This window comes from Oryctolagus cuniculus, chromosome 3 (assembly GCF_051225735.1).
Source record: "Oryctolagus cuniculus isolate XC-2025 breed Fujian yellow rabbit chromosome 3, ASM5122573v1, whole genome shotgun sequence".
Lineage (NCBI taxonomy): Eukaryota > Metazoa > Chordata > Mammalia > Lagomorpha > Leporidae > Oryctolagus > Oryctolagus cuniculus.
The window spans coordinates 54076626-54098186 of record NC_142869.1 but is presented as its reverse complement, the minus strand read 5'-3'; positions in this window follow the sequence as shown (position 1 = coordinate 54098186).

Below are 21561 nucleotides of genomic sequence, written 5' to 3'. Positions count from 1 at the left end.
CTCCCTCCCTCTGCCTTGCTATAACTCTGCCTTTCAAATAAATAAATAAATCTTTAAAAAGAGATAAAAAAAAAAAAAGATTTATTGTATTTATTTGAAAGACAGAGTTACAGAGAGAGGTAGAGACAGAGAGAGAGAGAGATCTTCCATCTGCTGGTTCACTCCCCAATTGGCCGCAACGGCCAGAGCTGTGCCAATCCGAAGCCAGGAGCCAGGAGCTTCTTCCAGGTCTCCCACATGAATACAGGGGCCCAAAGACTTGGGCCATCTTCAACTAATTCTCCAGGTCATAGCAGAGAGCTGGATCCGAAGTGAAGCAGCCAGGACTCGAACCGGCGCCCATATGGGATGCTGGTGCTTCAGGCCAGGGCTTTAACCCGCTGCGCCATAGTGCTGGTCCCTATATGCTACTGTTTTTAACTTGGCCATTCCCAGTGTCATTCTGCCACTGAAAAGTTCTATCTTGTACCCAATAGATTGGGCCAACTGACTAAATTTTTCTCATGTCTTCATTCCTTCACCTATCATTCCCAGATTCCCCTTCTAAATAGATATGGATCTCTCTCTTCTTCAATGTCCATGCTGCCATTGCTTGGGCTCAGATTTATACTTGCAGCATTTTTCACTTGAATTATTCCAAACCTCTCAACTGATCTCCCTTCCTCTTCCTTTGCCATCTGTTTGATGTCCATTCTTCACTCTGTTGCCAGAGCAATCTTACTACAACTCAAAAAGTTCCTCTGAGTCCTCTTACAAACTTCACCAAGGGCTCCAGTTGTTTTCAGAATAAAAATCTAAACTTTTGAGCAACTTTTCATGTGGGCAGCCACAGGTAGTCACTCCCTTTGTTTACACTTAAACATATGAAAGGAGACTTACCAGCACAGATAATTAGGCTAGGGAGATTCAGGGAAGAGGCAGGAAGAACCTAAACCTCTCACAAGAGATAATATAGATAATCAGTCACACCTGAAACCTGCATTTATCACCTAAGTGTTTTATTGTAACCTTAAGAGCCTTTTTGATATGTAAATCTTTTGTGCTCCTTCTTGTAAACAACTGGTCATGTTTAAATACCACTGGATATATTCAATAAACGAGCCTTGATCAGGACTTGTCTTGGCTCCATTCTTTGCATCCTTGTCCCCGCATTCCCACTCTCTGTTTCAGGAAAACCCAGTTCATTGTGCCACAGGCCGGCACATTTTCATTATTTTTATGTTATGATCTTGGCTCACCTCTGCAATCTTATCTCCCATTGCCTCTTTTTTATAAACATAAAGAGAAGAGATTTTGCATATTTCATAGATAAAATTCTAAGAAGAGGACCATACTTCCCTTCCTCCCTGAATTCCCCCCTCCTTCCTTTCTGTTTTTTTTTTTTCTTTTAACATTTACAATAACAGCCTTCCCATTTACTTTATAACAGACCTAACACACCACTAACCATAATGTTTAACAAGTAAAAGGTAGAAAGACCACTGCTCCACAGGAATATAGATGAAGGCTATAAACAATAATCAAACCATAAGATGTCAGTTTCATTCTTATGCATTATAAGTCCGAACAGATAACATCACTTGAAATTCCACAGGAACAATGTTCTCCTATGCCATCATGTGCCTGGAAGACTCAATTCCAGCCCACAACCTCTCCCAGACACTCCTGTCTCCCTTCCCTTCCAGATTTGGTCGAGTCTCTTCAAACTCAAGCTCAACCATAGTCTATGCACAACCATAGGCTGCAGGCTTGTCCGCTCCCTTGCATTCTATGTTCTGACTATGGACACCTAAAGAGTGAAAGATTTTAATTTCTAGATATTGTGCTCAGTATAGAGCCACATGGATAATGTGTTTTGTAAAGATGAAACTTTTTTTTAGCAAACCTATAGCTTTATTATTTACTTTACCTAATTATACTTATGCCTTTAAGTACAGAATAACATTTTAGGGATGCTACTGGTGGGCATCCAGGTACAATATCTCGAAACATTTTAAACTGAGAAAGCCACGAAGCAGGAGGCTACTCCGTGATCTTCCCCTGAAATGGATCATAAAAGCTAGTAATGGTTTTATGACCTTTCCCCAAAGCAGGTCATAAGACCCTCTTGTGAGAGATGCTCCAGTGATGAGTCACAGTGAATAATCTGAACATACAGGCCTCACTATGTCTCCTCCAATTTATTATCATTGGATCAGATTTTTATGCAATCGTGCTTCTGTGCAACCATTTACTTTTTCACCCAACACAGCACAAAAATTATAGGCTTACTGATTTCTTTAGTTTTCATTTCCTTTTGAAGTGTTGTAAGACATCAGTAAATTTATATTATCTCTTTTTTTTTTTTTTTTTTTTTTTGACAGGCAGAGTGGACAGTGAGAGAGAGAGACAGAGAGAGAAAGGTCTTCCTTTGCCGTTGGTTCACCCTCCAATGGCCGCCGCTGCAGCCGGCGCACCGCGCTGATCCGATGGCAGGAGCCAGGATCCAGGTGCTTTTCCTGGTCTCCCATGGGGTGCAGGGCCCAAGCACCTGGGCCATCCTCCACTGCACTCCCTGGCCATAGCAGAGAGCTGGCCTGGAAGAGGGGCAACCGGGACAGAATCCGGCGCCCCGACCGGGACTAGAACCCGGTGTGCCGGCGCCGCAAGGTGGAGGATTAGCCTATTGAGTATATTATCTCTTTTGTTCTAGAAGTCTCAGCCATGACCCTCCACCCCCATATTCCCTCCTCATTTGCAGTACAGAACATTTAATAAACAGATTTAACTGTATGGATATGAGAAAGAAAATGAAACTGTATGCTGTGGTTCTTTACGAAAAGTTAAAACAACTACTTTCCCAGGTCTGAAAAAAATAGATGTGTAGGTATTTTTTGCTGTTAGATATGTTTGGGCAGGAGGCCAGAACTTGGGCAGTCTCTTCTCTCAATTTACACTAAAAATATTCAATTTCCTTTTTACTATAATTGCCAATTAAAATTATCTGAAAAAAAGACATTAACTTGCTTCTTTTGCACTCCCAATTAGCGTAAAGAACTCAATTCTCCCTTGCATAGTTTCCAAACATTTTCTTTTCAGATAACAGGAAAATACTAAACCTCAACAGTGATGACACAGTTGTCAATCAGAGGGAATGACATTTTCTTATTTTAAAGAATCCTAGTCATTTACGTCATATGTGTCTCACTCTCAACTCTCCCAAATCCCAGTAGGTCACATCAACATTAAGTGTGCTACTTAGCTGAACTATGCGAACATTTTATACAACATATATCAATAATATATGAGTACATATACAAATACATAAAGTGTGTATATGTAAGTTCATTTGCAGCACTCTTTCCTAACCGTACTTATAGGTTTACAAGGATACAAGTGAGTATAAAAAGGAAGTTCTCCAAATGACATGCATACGACAGGCTATATGAGCGTTTGAGGCATGCAGAGCGGGAGCTAGAATGTCTGGACCCCAGAAAAAGATGGCCCTTAATTCTGATCAGCCATGTTCTTTTTTTTTTTTAAGATTTATTTATTTACTTGAAAGTCAGAGTTACACAGAGAGAGTAGGAGAGGCAGAGAGAGAGAGGTCTTCCATCTGCTGGTTCATGCCCTAGTTGGCTGCAACAGCCGGAGCTGCACCGATCCGAAGCCAGGATCCAGGAGCCTCCTTTGGGTCTCCCATGCTGGTGCAGGGGCCCAAGGACTTGGGCCATCTTCAACTGCTTTCCCATGCCATAGCAGAGAGCTAGATTGGAAGTAGAGCAGCCGGGACTAGAACCAGTGCCCATATGGGATGCTGGCACTGCAGGCAGCGGCTTTACCTGCTACACCACAGCACCGGCCCCTTGTTCTTTTAACTCATATGCTGCATTATCATGTCTTTGAATGCCATAACATGAAAAAAAATTGTGAAATGCTATAATAAGGATTTATCAGTAATAATAAAAAATCTCTAGTGTACACATCATTTTCTTCATCTAAACTTACTCTTGCCCTTATATTCTACATCCCATTGGCTAATCACCATCCATCCAGTAAGCTAGGTTAGAAATAGGAGTCAGGAGCCCTCTTGTCATCTAACTACTGCAGTTACTGTATTTAATTTTTAAATATTTTTCCAGTTAGTCCATACTCTTTATCATACTCCACTCTAACACTTTATCACCTGTCGCATGGAAAACAGGCTTGTAAATGATCCTCTAGTCTTTGCTATTGTCAGTTTCAAAATTATCCTCTAGAGTGGTGGGTGTTTGGTATAGTAGTTAAGACATCACTTGTGACACCCCACATCCCATGTAGGAATGACCAGGTCTGAGCCCCAGTTGTGCTCCCAATTCCAACTTCCTAATAATGTCTGCTCTGGGAGGCAGCAAGTAATGGTTCAAGTAATTGGGTCTCTGTCACTCACACGGGAGATCAGGATTAAGTTCCCAGCTCCTAGCTTCACCCTTCCCTGGCCCCAGCTGTTGCAGGCACATGGGAGAGCAAACCAGTAGATGAGAGAACTCTCTTTCTTTCTCTCTGCCTTTCAAATTAATTAATTAATTAAAAAATAGGGGACAGGATTATGGCATGGCAGGTTAAACTGCTGCCTACAACGCCGGCATTCTATGTGGGCACCAGTTTGTGTCCTGGACGTTCTGCTTCCGATCCAGCTTTCCGCTATTGCAGCTGGGAAATCAGCAGAAAATGGCTTGAGTCCTTGGGCCCCCCCACACACGTGGTTGACCAGGATGAAGCTCCTGGCTCCTGGCTTCAACCTGGACCATTCCCCACTGTTGTAGTCATTTGAGGAGTGAACCAGCAGATGGAAGATCTCTCTCTTTCTTCTTCTTCCCTCTCTCTCTCTTTAATTTGAGCTTTCAGATAAATAAATCTTTAAATACCAAAATTATCCTCAACAGTTACCTTTATGTAAATAAATATGACCACTCTGAAGCCTAATATGCTACAATAGTTTCTTATTTTACTAGACTAAATCTGTGCTTCTCAAATGTAGGTGACATAAGCACTCCGTGAAATGGCCAATATTCATTTCTTCAACTCTATACTCCACTCTTTCCAGGTAATTTTCCAGAAGGATCACACTGTTAATATTTCACTAGATACAAACACTTCTTTTTTATACTCCTCCTATGACATGTTGGTAAATTGCCCAGGACAAGAAGTTATGGGGCTGGAACCCAGATTTGTACCATTTACCAACATCATTGTTGCAAATACTCCTCCTACTGAAATCAGCCAGCTTTATTAATAATTTTAGATATTAATTATTTTGGTGGGTTCTTGCTGTCTATTCAGAGAAGAAATCTGAATATCAGCTTAAAATAAACCAGGCAACGTCGTAAGTTGTTGTTATTTTTTGTTTTTTAGCATTTATTCAGGGGAAGAAATGCACAGGAAAGTAAGGGCTTTATTTAGGGGAGAAAGAAGTCTATAAGCACAAGATGGGTCCATACCAGGCAGAGGGCAGGCAGGGAGCCACATGCAGCAAAACATGTGAGCAGGAAAGCAGAGGCAGAGCGTTGGCCAAAAGGCTGCAGGCCTGAAGGTGAAGGACAACAAGGGAGGGGCCTGCCATGCTCCAGGCTTTTTATTCACTTCCAAAGGGGAGTGGTTACATAGTCTGATTGGCAGGTGGGTGTACAGGTGAGATCAGGTAGGCATGAGATCATACAGGGGATGTGGTCTTCCGGTTCACAAGTATCAGTTTGATCCTATCTGCCTGCCTAAATCACCATGGCCAATACTAGCTACTAACATGATGTCACCAAACATGCAGTTGGAAAGAAATACAGAGTAGCACATAATAATATAGCAGTTTCAACACACAGATACAACAGACATAACCTTAAGCCCATAGATATACTTAAGAGCACAGGCATTACTAAAATGTACTGAAATAATTAAGAAGTGATATATTTTTGTGTTTATTACTTTTTATTTTAATACAATTTATTTGTAAGCTTATATAATCTAATAACATCTGTGTTTAACTAACAGGACACAAAATGATTGAAAAGTTAGCAACTGCTCCTGCCAAGTCGTGTGTGCTGCCCTTGCTGAAGGTATGTATATGTCTGGGATGTCATCTCACTCAGTTCTGTTCCCTTCTTTCTTTCCTGGCTGAGGGCTGGTCGTTCCTTAAGCCAGGCTCACTTAAAATACAACCCTGGGCCACCTGAAGTATTTGCCAAAATGCATGCTCCTGGGCTTCACTGTCCAAACCTGCTGAATCTGAAATCCCTAGATGCCTAGCGATCAAGCAAACTACCTCTCTAGTGTGTCTGAAGCATACTACAGTTTAAGAACTATTTGCTTAAACTGTCCTCCTGCTATGGTCCCACATCACTCAGGATCACTCTACTATCTGACTCACTAATGAGACAGGATGGGGACAAAACAAGCAAGGTCACATTGGCTTGAAATAGTATGGCAAAGAGAATGCAGAAAGTTCAGCAGTTCTGTAGGGTGAAGGGTGAGAGGAGTGAAGTGAGAAACCTAGATCTGAGGCTAATAAGGGCTATCCCATGGAAGGCCTTTGATTTACACGTTGTAGGCTTTGGACTTTATTGCAAAAGCAGCGAAAAGTGAAAAAATAATTGAAGAGTCTGAAGCCAAGCAGTAACAACCAGTATTTTAATCAGACAACTCAACCCTCCTTTTCCTTGTTACAAACTTTAGTAACTCATTTAACAGAACAAAGCTGTCTTAACAAAAGTTTATAGTTTTTTCTCAGACTGATTAAAATACTGTATATTTTATCTAAAAGAAAAATTATCTACAGTAAAACCAAAAAGAAACTAATGAAAAACCAGAAGTTCCAACTCTTGTATTCCTAGGTATGTGATCTCTGAGCCAAGTAGCAGATAGAAGGCAGAAACTCCTGTTCCTTCAGTAACATCTTCCTATGAGGGGTCAGATGGGTTAATAGGCAGTCAGTGGAAATTGGGGTACAGAGTGCTTGCTTTCTCCTAAGAGTTGTCTTTAGCAAGATCAAAAATGCCTGCTTGCCCATGTTATGCCCAGTTCAGTTGTCCCCAAAGACCACCAAGGAACCGATATCGCTGTAAAGTGCACGAGAGTTTTAAAGACCACCAAGGAACCGATACCGCTGTAAAGTGCACGAGAGTTTTATTGCAGGTCCAGGCCTGGACTCTCAATCAACACTGACGCAGCGGGTCTGAATTGAGAGCCTTGACCCTTCAGTTAACAGGGTTTTTATAGGGTTTTCAGGGACATTCTGTACATTATGGTACCATTTAGCAAATCATCTCATCCCGCGGGAAATTCAAAGGACATCTCTTAAAATTGATTAGTGCATCCAGTGGCAGAAACGGACCTACTAAAGGTGGTTGGATGGCTTTGGGGTTGATGCCTTTTGAATTGATTGGCCAAAGCATAGGGTCCAAGCTGCTGGGGTATACGTGCCGAACTGCAGGGTCTCAGGAAGCTATTAATGACCTTATCTGCCCTGAGAAGACACCAGGAACTCTAGGTATTTCTCTGTTATCTGCTAATCGGCTGTTGCTAGGAGAGTTTATCACAAGGGGAGTTCATTTATTTACTTTTAGGAGCTTCTGGCTTAGGGTTCAGGGCCTCGTCAGACCCAAGTTACAAGATGGAGGCCTAATTTAAAATAGTTACACCTTGATCCAGACTCAGGTCTCACATTCCCCTCTTCTACTGGTAACTATGGGGAGCAATCACGGTCCCCTTCTGCCCACTTTAATGGCCTGCTCGTCTAGGGGCTAGTATTGAGATCGCAGGACCATCAACTGTACAGTGCTGACTCTTGTCTTCTAGTCAGGGCCTATAACAAAGGACAGAAAGATGCTGTCTAAGCCAAATAGAAACTGACAGAAGGGGCTTTAAGGCCTTGGCAGCTATGAGGCCCAGACCTATTTTTTACATGGGGTACATCCTAAGAGAGGTGCAAACCTCCTTGGGAAGGCACCCTGTTGACTTCCATTACCTAGCTGGCCTGGGAGGGAGCTGGCCGGGTAAAGGCAGGTGGCATCACTAACAGGAAATTTATAGTTCTGCCTGCAGTGTTGACCCTACTCCGCCATCCCCTCTGCAGCGGTGGTTACTTTGGAAGCAGGGCCGAGTGAAGTTTTTCAGCTTAGAGCTGACAAGGTCTGTGGCTCTGACCTGGGCATCCTTTGACTCCAGGGCAGGTCCATTTCCAGTGACCCAACTCTTGGCTGGCAGAGCTGCCAGGGCTTTTCATAAGCTGACCTCTGCAGAAGCCCTGAATTTCCACGTCAAAAACCAATGCAGTGGACTGGCCTGTTGGGTCTCCTTGATGGCAGATCAAGAGCAGCCTTTAATAGGCCTGCCACCTATCTTTACATTGTTTCTGAGGCCTAGCTTTATTTTTCCTCCTCTTTTTTGTTAAAGCAGACCAGAGGATGCAAGTCCCGTCTCTAATCCTTGTAGCCTAAACTAGAAGTTTACAGTCACAGGCACGTTCTGATAGTTTTTATTTTGATGCAGACAATGCCACTTTAAACTGTTTTTTGTTTGGTCTGAAAGGGAGGTTTTGCCTGTTTACTGTGCCCATGGCGAAGTAAGCCTAGTTGTGAAATTATAATTTAAGCTCTCCTTTTGGCTATACAATTATTACAGAAAATGTTAGCCATCTCTTTTATAAGATCTAAAAATCAAACTATACATCCACAGAGTTTTTCAGAATAGTTATTCTCCCATCTTAAAGAGAATAGAGAAATGAGGGAGCAAGTCCCAGACTGTTTGCTGACAATAGCAATATCAAATGAAAAGTGATTTTAACCATCAGTTAACAACTTAGGGAAACATTTACCAGAAGGTCCAATGCCTTCTACAAACTTTAAGAATACATGTATTTGGAGACATCTCTTAAATATCTAACATGGTGAACGATTTTAGTTTCTTTTAACCAACAGATTTAAAACAGCTGATACAGAGATTCAGGTCACATGAATCAAAATGCATCTGATTAATTTTGGCAGTTTAAATTTATGAATAATCTTTTATCCATAAGCCAATTAAAATAAAGTTCTTACTAAATTTTTCCATATAGACATACAATCTGTATAACATATAATATAACACACAAGATGGAATAATAAAGCAGTTTCAGTATTAGCCTTTAAAATCTTTAACTTCTTCTTGCAAATTACCAATTGATTCAAATTACTTTCTGCTCTTACCTCAGCTAACCATACTTTCTCTTAGTTGGTACCTGTAATGCATTATTGACTTTATCTGTTTACAGAGCCATTCCAAAATACTGAATACAATAGAAGTGTCTGGAAAAAGTCCATCAGAACCTATACAAAACTGGGGATGACAAAAGACTTTAAATAGCCATGTTTAAACTTATTATAAACTCAACAAGAGCCACTTGCTTACTTTACACAGCATTTTGAAAGCATGTGTAGAATTTTACAAAGCACTTAACCCTTTTATGCCTTTAGGGCCCCCCCTTTTTATAAAGATAACCATCATGTGTAGTAATACAAGATCATTAAACTTTTTAACTTTTAGACATTTATAGCAGTAGTATTTTATATTAAAACTTAAAATTTATCACCATTTTACATTTTGACAGTACTTTTAATATAATCCAAATAGCCTAATTAGTTGGTGTCTCTACAAGATGAGAGACATATGTTCTTCAACAATTTCCAAGGGCCAATTTGTAAATTGTTGAAGTTTAAATGTTTGAAATTTCAATTTTTTTGAATGACTTTCAAGGATGCCAAGAAGGCTCAAAATCCAAAATATCTGATTGAAATAAGATTTTTTTAACATGATGACATAATATAGACCAAATTTTATTATTGTTACAAGGTGATTATTTAAATGCCTGAAAATAAACACATATTTAAATAACCCATAGCTCTTAATAAAAAAAAAAACTTAGCTGTTTTTAAACAATTAGAATTTAACAGAGACATCAAGAGAACATAATAGATTAATTTAACTCATTGCTTTAACAGAGGATCAGATTTTGATTTTATGACAAAGAAAAATAGACTAATAGTTTTATAACCAAAAAAATTTTTTATAACATTCTGTGACTTCCTCACACCTTCTGTAACTTACTCAAAACTTTCTTTCCCATTCTAGTCTAGAGTAAACTAGCCATTAGGATGAAGTCATTCTTACAAACCATGTCCTTTCTCTATTTAAAAAACTCCTTCTTAACCTTCCTTATCAAGTGCATATTTTTACTTGTGATGTTTTCTATCTGCCAATTTTCTTGATTTACATTTTGGAATAACCTGTTAAGAATCTCCAAATTAAGACAACATTTCTAAACAAGCCAACACATCAAATTTCAGCCTTAATCTTCCAATAGTGGTAGGCACCCCATACCTGGGTGAAATCTTAATCAGCAAAACCCTGGTGCCTTTTCTGGCTTTCTCTCTTCTGGTGTGGAAGGACTCCACCCAACCTGAGTAACAGGTATCCTTAGCCTCTGCTGGTTAGTAACTTAGCAAAGTCTATCTCTAGGCCTCCAAACAGGCTTCATCCTGTTCTGCATATCCTGGTGGCTGTGAGGGCCCCTGTTTGGCATTGCTGCAGGCACAAGTTTAGCATCTCTGAGTTACATTTCTGTCAAGCATGGGGAGCACAGTCATATAATACCAGTTGACCAGAGTTTCTAAACTGTTCTCCCTGTGTGAGTGTTTCCATGAAGCTGAGGAAGCAGGGAGTAAGCCAGGTAATCTGGGACAAAAGTGTCTGTCAGGAAGAAGCCACCATCCATCCCGATAAGGGAATAACAGCAACCACTGCCAGCTCCCAGGCTGCTTCCAGGAGCCTTAGGACCTCAGTTCAGTTTTTAATGGCCTTTCCCCCTGTCTGGTAGAGGAGGGGCCTCTGGCCTCCTAGGAAAGAGATGGGGTCTCACACCCACTCCATGAAAGCTTCTAATTATATCATAAGAATAGGAACCTCCAGAGCTCACAGTTTACTGTAAACAAGTTACTTATCCTACCCTTCTAATGGCTGTTTTATCAAGAGAAAGCCAGATGGTATAAAAGATTGCAACTCAGGTCTTTTTGAAGTAGGCAGGCATACAGGTTAAAATCTATCAGATTTGTGAACTGCAAGACCACGCCCCTGTGTGACCTCATGCTCCTACCTGATGCCTTTGCCACACCCCTGTGTGGCCTCATTCCCCTACCTGGCCACACCTGGGTGCCCACCAGCCAATCAGGTTAATTAACCAACCCCCTTTGGAGTGGGTTAAAAGCCTAGGGCACAGTGTTCCCCAGCCCTGCTCTTCTTCCCTGGCCTCTTGCTGTAACCCTGTGCCTCCAGGGCACATGGCCTTCAGGCCATGTGCTCTAGGCTTCCTGGCCTAGATGCTCCTCCACATGGCTGGTTCCTGGTGCTTGGTATGAACCCCTATTCACCTCTCTCCCCTAAATAAAGCTCTCACTCTCTTATGCACCTTTCTTACTAAATAAAAGCTTAAAACGTACCATGCTGCATCATTTATCTGTGCCAGTATTTAGAATTCTTCTGTAAATATTAGGCAAGAACCCTCTTGGACTTATTAATATTGGGGATTTAGTAAAAAGCCCGTGGTGAAATCATAAGGCACCCCAAATTCCGGTAGCGCATGTGGCACCCCGGATAGCATTTCTATGAAACTTTAAGAAGCCACATTTCAGGGTAAATTTTAGGGGGTCTTTTCCAATTTCATTTTGATGGGTTTTGTCCCCACCTTATAACAGAATGTCAATTTTTTTTTCTTCTCCAAAATTGTGCTTAAAAACCCCTGTACCACCTGCCTCTTTGGGTTTTGCTTCTCTTGCAGCCACTCTGGCTGGAGTTCTCTGACTCTAATAAATCTTGCTTTTCTCTAAGACTTGTCCCCTTGGAAATTCTTCTTCCACATAAAAAAAGAACTGAGGTTAGAGCATGTTTGCCATTGCCACCATTTCACCATTATCATTCCTTTTTCCAAATTATCATTCCATCAATGAAGAAAAAGGTTTCCTCTAGCTTTTGAGTTTATATATTTGGGAGTCTCAATAAACTGCAAAATAGAGATTAGCAAAGTAAAGAAGCAGATTTTAATATGTATGTGTGAGGAGTCAGGTGGGTTAATAGATAGTCAGGGCCACCCTCTTTCCTTCAGAATCTCTAAATTTACCATGAGAATAGCAAGGGAGCTCTTCCTAAGCTCACAGCTTATTGTGAAAATAAGTTACCCATCCCACCAGATAGGATGGAGAATCATAAATAAAGTCTTATGATGGTTTTTGTCCCCACCTGGTATCTGAATGCCAATCTGATTGTCAAGTTTTCTCTTTTGAAATTGTATTTAAAAAGGCCACTGCCACTAGTCTCTTGAGGTTTATTCCTCTCTTGGAAGCCCCCCCCCATTCCACTCTGGCTGGAGGCCTTTGACTCTAATAAATACTTCTAAATCTCTTTGCCATCTGCTTGGAAATTCTTCTTCCATGTGAGAGGAAGAACCCAGGTAACAATAATTTCCCTGCCACCATTTTCCCATAACATAGGCACTAACAAGAAATGTGACTCAAGAAGGTAGTTGTAATTTAGGGTTGTATACCATATTAATAGGAGATGGGAAGGGCTACTGGGAGAACAAATGGCTTTTTAGAAGGGTAGTAGGGAGGATACTTACTGATAAGTAAATGACTTCTCAGAAAGATAAGTGGACCCTTAGGAGAAAAAAATGGAAGACACAGTTTTTAGACAAAAATAGAAGACACAGTTTTGGGGCTGATGCTCTCTCCTGATGTCTAAGAAGAAAAAATGAGAATGATTCTCCAGGAGATGATTTATCACCACTGAGTTCTTTAGGGGGCTCTGACTTTAGGCAGATATAAGATTTCAGGAATTCAAATGTTTTCAGCTCAAAATAATTTTTATGCCACAGTGACACTTTCTGGACTCTTTTATAGCAATGCCCTTGTTACTCCCCCTACTGCTCATTCTGCAAAACTTCTTTTTTGAAGAAAACTTTCATATAATAAATTTCAAAAGTATAACTTTTGTATTATAGTGGTTTTTCCCCCCATAACTGTGGGGAGCAAACCGGACTAGACTGTTACTGGAATTAAGACTTATTCTATGCATCTGCTCTCCCACAATATGGCGCTGGGAGAGAAGTAAACAGCTTCCGCACAGCTGCCTCCAGTTCAACCAATTAACTGTAGGACTTGCTACTGATTGGAGGAGAGCAGCGTACTCGGCGTGTGGGCAGCCGAGTTGGGATTGGCGGAGGAGGACTATAAAGGAGGAGAGAGACGGCATGCACCAGGAACATCTATGGGGAACATCTAAGGGAACCCGTGCAGCCCCCAGAGAGCCGGCCGGCGGTGTGCCGCTCCCCTGCGGAAGTGGGGAATGCGGCCAGGGGGAACTGCCCTTCCACGGAGGTGGAAGGGATAATAGCCAACCCGGGAAGAACCAGCAGCAAACCCGGGGTGGGCCGAGCAGACGAAAGAACAGCGCAGGGTCCTGTGTCGTTCCTCCACGAAGAGGGGGAGCGACAATAACCACCCTCTCACCTGCAAAACATCCCATCTCCTATTCCCTCTCGCATCCCATTCTTCATTAAGATTAATTTTTTTTTTTTGACAGGCAGAGTTAGACAGTGAAAGAGACAGAGAGAGAGTTATAGACAGTGAGAGACAGAAATAAAGGTCTTCCTTCCATTGGTTCACTTCCCTAATGGCTGCTACAGCCAGTGCTGCACCAATCTGAAGCCAGGAGCTGGGTGCTTCCTCCCAGTCTCCCATGCAGGTGCAGGGACCCAAGCACTTGGGCCATCCTCCACTGCACTCCCTGGCCACAGCAGAGAGCTGGCCTGGAAGAGGGGCAACCGGGACTAGAACCCCGGGATGCCGGCGCTACAGGCAGAGGATTAAACCAAGTGAGCCACAGCGCTGGCCTAAGATTCATTTTTAATTATCTTTATATACAGAAGATCAACTTAGTATATACTAAGTAAAGATTTCAACAGATACTCTGCAAAAGTTTTATATCTGTGAGCCATCTACTGGTAGCTTTGGGATTTGTAAGGAGAGAAGGTCTACACTTCCGGGAATGGAGAGTCCCTACCCACACTTTCGGGGATGAAAAGTCCTTGTCGAGGTCCCCACAGATGCCTAAAGGTCAACCAATGAGGATCAGACCTGCCTCAACCTTTAACCCCCATGCCCTGTATTTATAAAAGGAGCCCTCCCAACCTCTGACAGGAGACTTCCCCAGTCCCCGCTCTGTTGGGACAGGTGAACCTCACCCACGAGTGGAATCCCAGTAAAAGCTTGCAAATTAATTGATTCATCTGACTGGGAAAATTTGTTACATGCCAGACACCTTCCATCAACATCCTCAAAGAAACTCTCCAATGGACATTCTGATCCCTGTACTGCCAATTTTTGGATTTTTCAAAAGAATTTACAAAAATGTTAAGCAAAAAATAAAACAACAAGGAAACAATAATTCATAAACAGCATTTTTAAAAATCTAGTTTATAGGACAGTATAGCCTAAAACTCTCTTAAATGTGTTGATGGGGTTTAGTACAACTATCCCAAAATATGACACCTTGTATTTAAAACAATAGCAGAGACAGGAAGTTCACTCATACTGCCTGACCACACTCTGAAGTACATCATTATGTTGTAGGCACGCATATAGTATCAAATTGATTAGGTTTGTGAGCTGGAAGACCACACCTTCACCATGCCCCTGTGTGATCTCATTCCCCTACCTGACCACAACTGTGAGCCTGATATCAGGAATGACCTCCTAAAATCTATATGAAAATGTAGCCCCTTAAAGTTACCCAGAAGTGCCATCTGGGATGCCACATATGTTACTGGAATTTGGGGTGTCATATGATATCACCATATGCTTATTAATAAATCCCCAATATTAATAAGCCCAAGAAGGTTCTTGCCTAATATTTAGAGAAGAATTCTAAATACCAGCACAGATAAATGAGGCAGCATGGTACATTTCAAGCCTTTATTTAGTGAGAAAGGTGCATAGAAGAGTGAGAGCTTTATCTAAGAGAGAGAGAGAGAGGGAGGGGTAAATCTGGGTTCATACCGAGCACCAGGAACCAGCCACGTGGAGGAGCCAGGAAGCCTAGGGCGGGTGGCCGGAAGACCCAGCGCCCTGGAGGCACAGGGCTACAGCCAGCCTCCTCCTGGCAAGAGGCCAGGGAAGAAGAGAAGGGCCGGTCACACCATGTCCCAGGCTTTTAACCCACTTCCAAAGGGGAGTGGTTAATTAACCTGATTGCCTGGTGGGCACCCAGGTGTGGCCAGGTAGGGCATGAGGTCACACAGGGGTGTGGCGAAGGCGTGGTCTTCTAGTTCACAAACCTAATCAATTTTAGCCTGTATGCCTGCCTACTTCAAGCCCACCTGCCAATCAGGCTAATTAACCACTTCCCTCTGGAAGTTGATTAAAGGCCTGAAACATTGTGGGTTGGGCCCTTTTTTGTCCTCTTTCCCCATTTTGGACCTTTGCTGGCCCATGCCTTTGGGGCACGTAGCCTTCAGGCCACCTGCTTGCTCTGCCTCCACTCTGCTACCCATGATAATCTGTTAATAGCTGCTCAAAACACTTGCTGCATGTGGCTTTGGGCCTGCTTTCTGCTTGGTATGGATTCCAACTTAATTTCCAGACTTTCCCTTCTCCCTTAGATTAAACTAACACCCTCACTCTCCTATACATTTCTCTCACTGAATAGAAGCTTAAAAATTTATCATGCTGCCTGGTTTATTTGTGACAGTATTCAGAATTCTTCTCTGAATATGTGCAAGACCCCACATGGCTTATTAATATTTTGAATTATTAATAAGCAAATCAGTAACAATTAGACCCTGTCCACAAGGTTCCTCTCCTATACCTGGAGGAAAGCAATATCTTTACCTTTAAAGACACAGAGACAAAGAGAAGAATCTGCACACACAGGCCTTAATCAAATTTCCCTGGTTTGTAATTTGGAAGTTATATACCCATTAGATCATTGCCTTTGTTTCATCAGATTTTGTCACATCCATCTACTTCTCCATCAAAATTAGCATAAACATACACAGGCTTCCCTGTTTCTTTGGGTCTTCATTTTCTTAGGAAAGGTCCTGATATAGGCAGGTAGATAGGATTAAACTGATTACACTGGTGAGCTGGAAAACATGCCATCACACTGCCCCTTTTTGTAGTCTCACACCCATACCTGAACTCACCTGTACGCCCACCTGCCATTCAGACTACATATCCACTCCGCTTTGGAAATGGATAAAAGGCATGAGGGACCTGGGCCTCGCTCTCTGCTTTCCTGCCCATCCTAGCTACCTGAGGTGCTCCTAACTGCACACTTTGCTCCATGTGGCTCCCAGCCTACTCTCTGCCTGGTATGGACCAAACTTACACATCTAGACTTCTTTTTCCCCTAAATAAAGCCTTCACTTTCCTGTGTATTTCTTTCACTGAATAAATGCTAAAAACCTTACCATGTCACCTGTTTTATTTGGGCTGATATTCAGAATTATTATCTGAATAGAAAGCAAGAACCCTCAACATTAACATTAAAATTATTAATAAAGCTAACGGATAACAGCATGTCACATAAAACTTTTGTTAAATAATTTGCATGGTTTCTCTTGTTAATTCATCTTTTGTAATAGCGGCCATGGACCTAGCAACTTTTGAGAAAGATTTCTTCTCTCCTACAAAATAAACAATGGATACATATTTGAAATTCAAAATCAAAAAATATTTTCAAAAGAAGGATTACATCCAAATATAACAAGTGGAGAATTACAGAGTTTATACTGTGATGCTGTTCCATGGCAGCCAGTTACCTTCACCTACAAAATAATTTACTTGTTTTCACTCTCCCATTTTGCAGCACCTTAAATTTAAATGTGTGCCTCAGGAGCATTGCAAATGATCCCCTTAGGGAGTTAGATTAGAAATTTACAAACAGAAGTACCTTAAAATATGGAAATGCATGAATATCCATTAACATTTCCTTTCTTAAGGGATACATATTTCTCTCAAATATATTAAATAAATGCAAGTATTATTTTTCTCTCTGACTCCTTGAATATTCTAAGATAATGATAAATATTAGCACTTTTAAACACCTAGGATTTTTGTTCACTAGCTCAAATTTGCTCAAAGTAGATTTACTCAAAGTAGACCAACAACAAATATTTTTTGAATGAATAAAGTATTAAATTTAAAAATGTCAAACCCAAATAACCATCAGGACTTCCCTATTTTGTAAGTAAAAGGTGAAATTGGGGGTCAGTGCTGTGGTGCAGTGGGTTAATGTCCTAGCCTGAAGTGCGGGCATCCCATATGGGCGCCGGTTCGAGACCCAGCTGCTCCACTCCTGAACCAGCTCTCTGCTATGGCCTGGGAAAGCATTAGAAGATGGCCCAAGTCCTTGGGCCCCTGCACCCACTTGGGAGACCCAGAAGAAGCTCCTGGCTTCTGACTTCGAATCAGCACAGGTCCAGCTATTGCAGCTAACTGGGGAGTGAACCAATAGATAGAAGACTCTCTCCCCCTCCCTCCCTCCCTCTCTCCCTCTCTCTCTCTCTCCTCTCTGTGTAACTCTGACTTTCAAATAAATCTTTAAAAAATAAAAATAAATAAATAAATAAAAAATAAAAGGTAGAACTGAACGAAGAGTCCTATGGCAAATAGAGGTTCTCACAATTGTTTACCTACAAAACCTCAATCATTTTAAAACACACCAAGACTCCAGACCTGCAAGTAATTCTTGTCATCAAGCTTTAAAGAAACCAGTTTTTGTTTATACTCCTTTTGGAACTGTGTTTTTTTCTACTTTTTATTTGTTGAATATTATGGTTAGTGGTGCATTAAGCCTGAGATTAGAGACTTGACTGAAATTAATGTTTTTTTTTTTTTATTTGACAGAGTTATAGACAATGAGAGAGAGAGACAGAGAGAAAGGTCTTCCTTCCGTTGGTTCACTCCCCAAATGGCCATTACGGCTGGAGCTGCACCGATCCGAAGCCAGGAGCCAGGAGCTTCTTCCTGGTCTCCCATGCGGGTGCACACGCCCAAGCACTGGGCCACAGCAGAGAGTTGGACTGGAAGAGGAGCAGCCAGGACTAGAACCCGGCGCCTATATGGGATGCCAGTGCCGCAGGCAGAGGATTAACCAAGTGAACCACGGTGCCAGCCCCTAAAATGAATGTTTTTTCAATGATTAAAGAAAAAAGGAAGGAAGGAGGTTGAGGGGGAAAGGGAGAAAGAGAAGTATGGTTATCTTCTTAGAATTGTATCTATGAAATACATGAAATCCATTCTCTTTATATTAATTAAAATTTTTAAATAAAAACAAAAAAACAAGTCTTTGTGAGGTTTTAAAAAGAATTTCAGGTCAAATGTAAAAGTGTTCTCACTAATTCCCAGAGGATGTCTTTAATCAAGAATGCACTGGTTTGGGGATTTTACTGTTGCATCTGTTAAAATATGTTTAAGTATATTGCTTTCAATTCTATTTAAGTGATTTAAAAGTGGTAGAATAAGGAGAAAATGTTCCAACATGGGAATCAGTCCTTACATCAAATTCATAGAATGACAATTCCTTTAAGTAGCACTCTGACCTCAGAATCAGCCCTAAAGGCATTCTGGTCTGGCTAAAAAGCCCCTGAGAACATTTCAGGAATGGGAAGCCAAGACACTGTGGCAAAAAAAATCCTACATGAAGGATCTCTGTGAATGAGACCCCAGTGGAAAGAAGGAGCCATCAAAGAAAGATGCACTTTTCTCTGAAGGGAGGAGAGGACTTCCACTTTGTGCAGACTCATCCTGTGAAGTCTGCACCATCAGGGAGAGTGGGGTGATGGTGTTCTTCCACAAGAAGTACCAGGGACAAGCTTTGGTGAACATGTCCATCTTTATTAATGACTACATACACTTTCAAAGGGCAGGCAGAAGGTGCCTACCTAATTCAGAGCAATAATAATTCTATAGGACAGAACCAACACTAGTGCCAATATACCTCTCCAATTAGTTTGATGGCCACATAGCTAGGTAGCTTTCCAGGTTGGCCTGGGCTACACTAGGGAGCTGTTTATCTGATGGGCAGAAGGCAGAGTTGGGCAGAAACTGGGGCTCCCACTGCCTGCCAGCAGTCAGGCTAACTACATGGGCTGGGTAAGCAGTCTCACGGGATCACCCACCACTTCGTTTATGGCTTTGTCTAAATACTGACAAAGATTGTGGATTCAAAAGGCTTCCATAGCATTGGCAGCTCATTTCAAGAGCCTCAGGTGATCACTGACATCATACAAAAGAGTGTTAACTGTTAAATTAACAACAGGAGTCACAGTGCACTTACTTCCCATGCAGGACCCTTGGCCTCAATGAGTTTTATTATGAGAATGAATTGTAAAATTTGTTCTCAAACCATTCTTTTGTGTGTATATGTGCAAATTGTTGAAATCTTTACTTAGTATAAAGCTAGTCTTCTGTGTATAAAGTTAATTGAAAATAAATCTTAGTGGAGAATGGGACTGGGAATGGTAGAGGGAGGAGGAGGTGGGGTGGAAGTAGGTATGGGAGGGCAAGTATGGTGGGAAGAATCATTATTTTCCTAAAGTTGTACTTATGAAATTCGTACTTGTTAAATAAAAGGTTTCTTTGGAGGAAAGAAAAGTGGTAGAGGGAAAAGGCTTTCAGTCCAGTTGTGAGGAGTAAGATGGGTTAATAGGCAGTCAGTGGAAACTGAGGGTGGAAAATGTTCCCCAAAAAAAGTTATCCGTAGCAAGCTCAGAAGTGCCTGCCTGCATACTCTTTGAAAGCTTCCACTTTTACCACAAGAATGGCAAGAGAGTGGGGATTCCATCCTCCAGAGCTTATAGTTACTGTAAACAAGTTACCTATGCCACCCTACTGATGGCTCTTTGTTTTATCTTGAGCAAGCCAGACAGGGTAAAAGATTGCAAATCAGTTCTTTTGATGGGTTTTGTCCCCGATTTGTAACTGAATGTCAATCTGATTGTCAGTCATTTTTCTCCAAAACTGTGCTTAAAAACCCCAGTGCCAGGGGTCCTCCCTTGGAGACCCCCTCCATGCTGCTCTGGCTGGAGGTCTATGATGCTAATAAATCTTGCTTTTAAATCTCTCTGCTTGTCTGCTTGGAAATTCTTCTTCCATGTGAGACAAAGAACTGAGGTAATAATATTCTCCCCTCTCACTTTGCGCCTGTAACACAGTAGTCCCACACTAGAGTGCCTGACTTTGATTCTCAGTTCCAGTACTTTACTCTAGCTTCCTGCTAATTCAGACCCTGTGAAGAAAGTTGGGATAGTTCAAGCAACTGAGCTCCTATCACCTATGTGAGAGAACTGGATCCTGTTCCCTTGCTCCTGGCATTTGTCCCAACCCAGCTCCTGGGAAGTGAACCAGTATAGATGGAAGAGATATCTCTCTGTTTCGCAATAAACAAATGATTTTTAAGGCATAGAAAATAGTTTTAAACAACATCGCATAAATTATCAGATTAAATACAAATACAAGTTAATTTTAAAGTATTTGATTATTTGAAAAGGAAAAGAGATTTTACCGACCCCTATATTCTCTTTGGCATTTTGTTTAGAAAACTTAAAATTATAAGGACCTTTTTGCTTCCATGAAATGTAGATATGTAAATCCTTTAAAAAGATAAATGATTCTGTTGTTCATTTTGCAGGCCAGAAATGTCCTTCTTAGGGGCATTGGGGCCATCTTTTTCAGCTCCCTGTTTACTAGAAGTTTAGCCTGGATACCTGGTTCCAAGTTGTAACTTCCTGCTTGTAAAAACAGACACAAAATTTTACTTTTCCCCTGGATAAAGACAACATCTATATAATGGATTGGATCTGCTTGTCTGTCCTAAAACTATAAGATTACTTTTTGTCTTTGCAATCTTTTTGGCATATTGCCTGTGATGCACATTGCAGTCTGGTTTAATGATTATGCAATGAAAAACTATTTCATTCTTTCTGTTTGTAGAGAGGATTAACTGGATTAGCAAGTTTTTTTCTTATTATTAACAAGATTCCCTAACAACATTTAGATACATTAATTTTTAAAAGACTTTTTGTTATAAATTGTAGTTGAAGAGGAAGAGAAAACTGTTAAAAGACTAAATAAAGCAAAACAAAGACTAACTAAAGCATTGAAATTATTTTTTATCTATCAAAAATGGACTAAAGGGGCCAGCATTGTGGTATAGCAGGTATAGTCACCACCTGTGATGCCAGCTCCCCATATGGGCACCAGTTCATGTCCTGGCTGCTCCACTTCAGATCCAGCTCCCTGCTAGGGGCCTGGGAAGGCAGTTAAGAATGGTGGGAGTGGTTGGGCCCCTGCCACACACATGAGAGACCCAGATAAAACATCTGGCTCCTGGCTTCACCCTGGCCCATCCTTGGCCATTGCAGACTCTGGAGAGTGAGCCAGTGGATGTAAGCTGTCTGTCTGTCCCTCTCTTTCTATAACTCTTTCAAACAAATAATTTTTTTTTAAATGGACTAGAATCCAC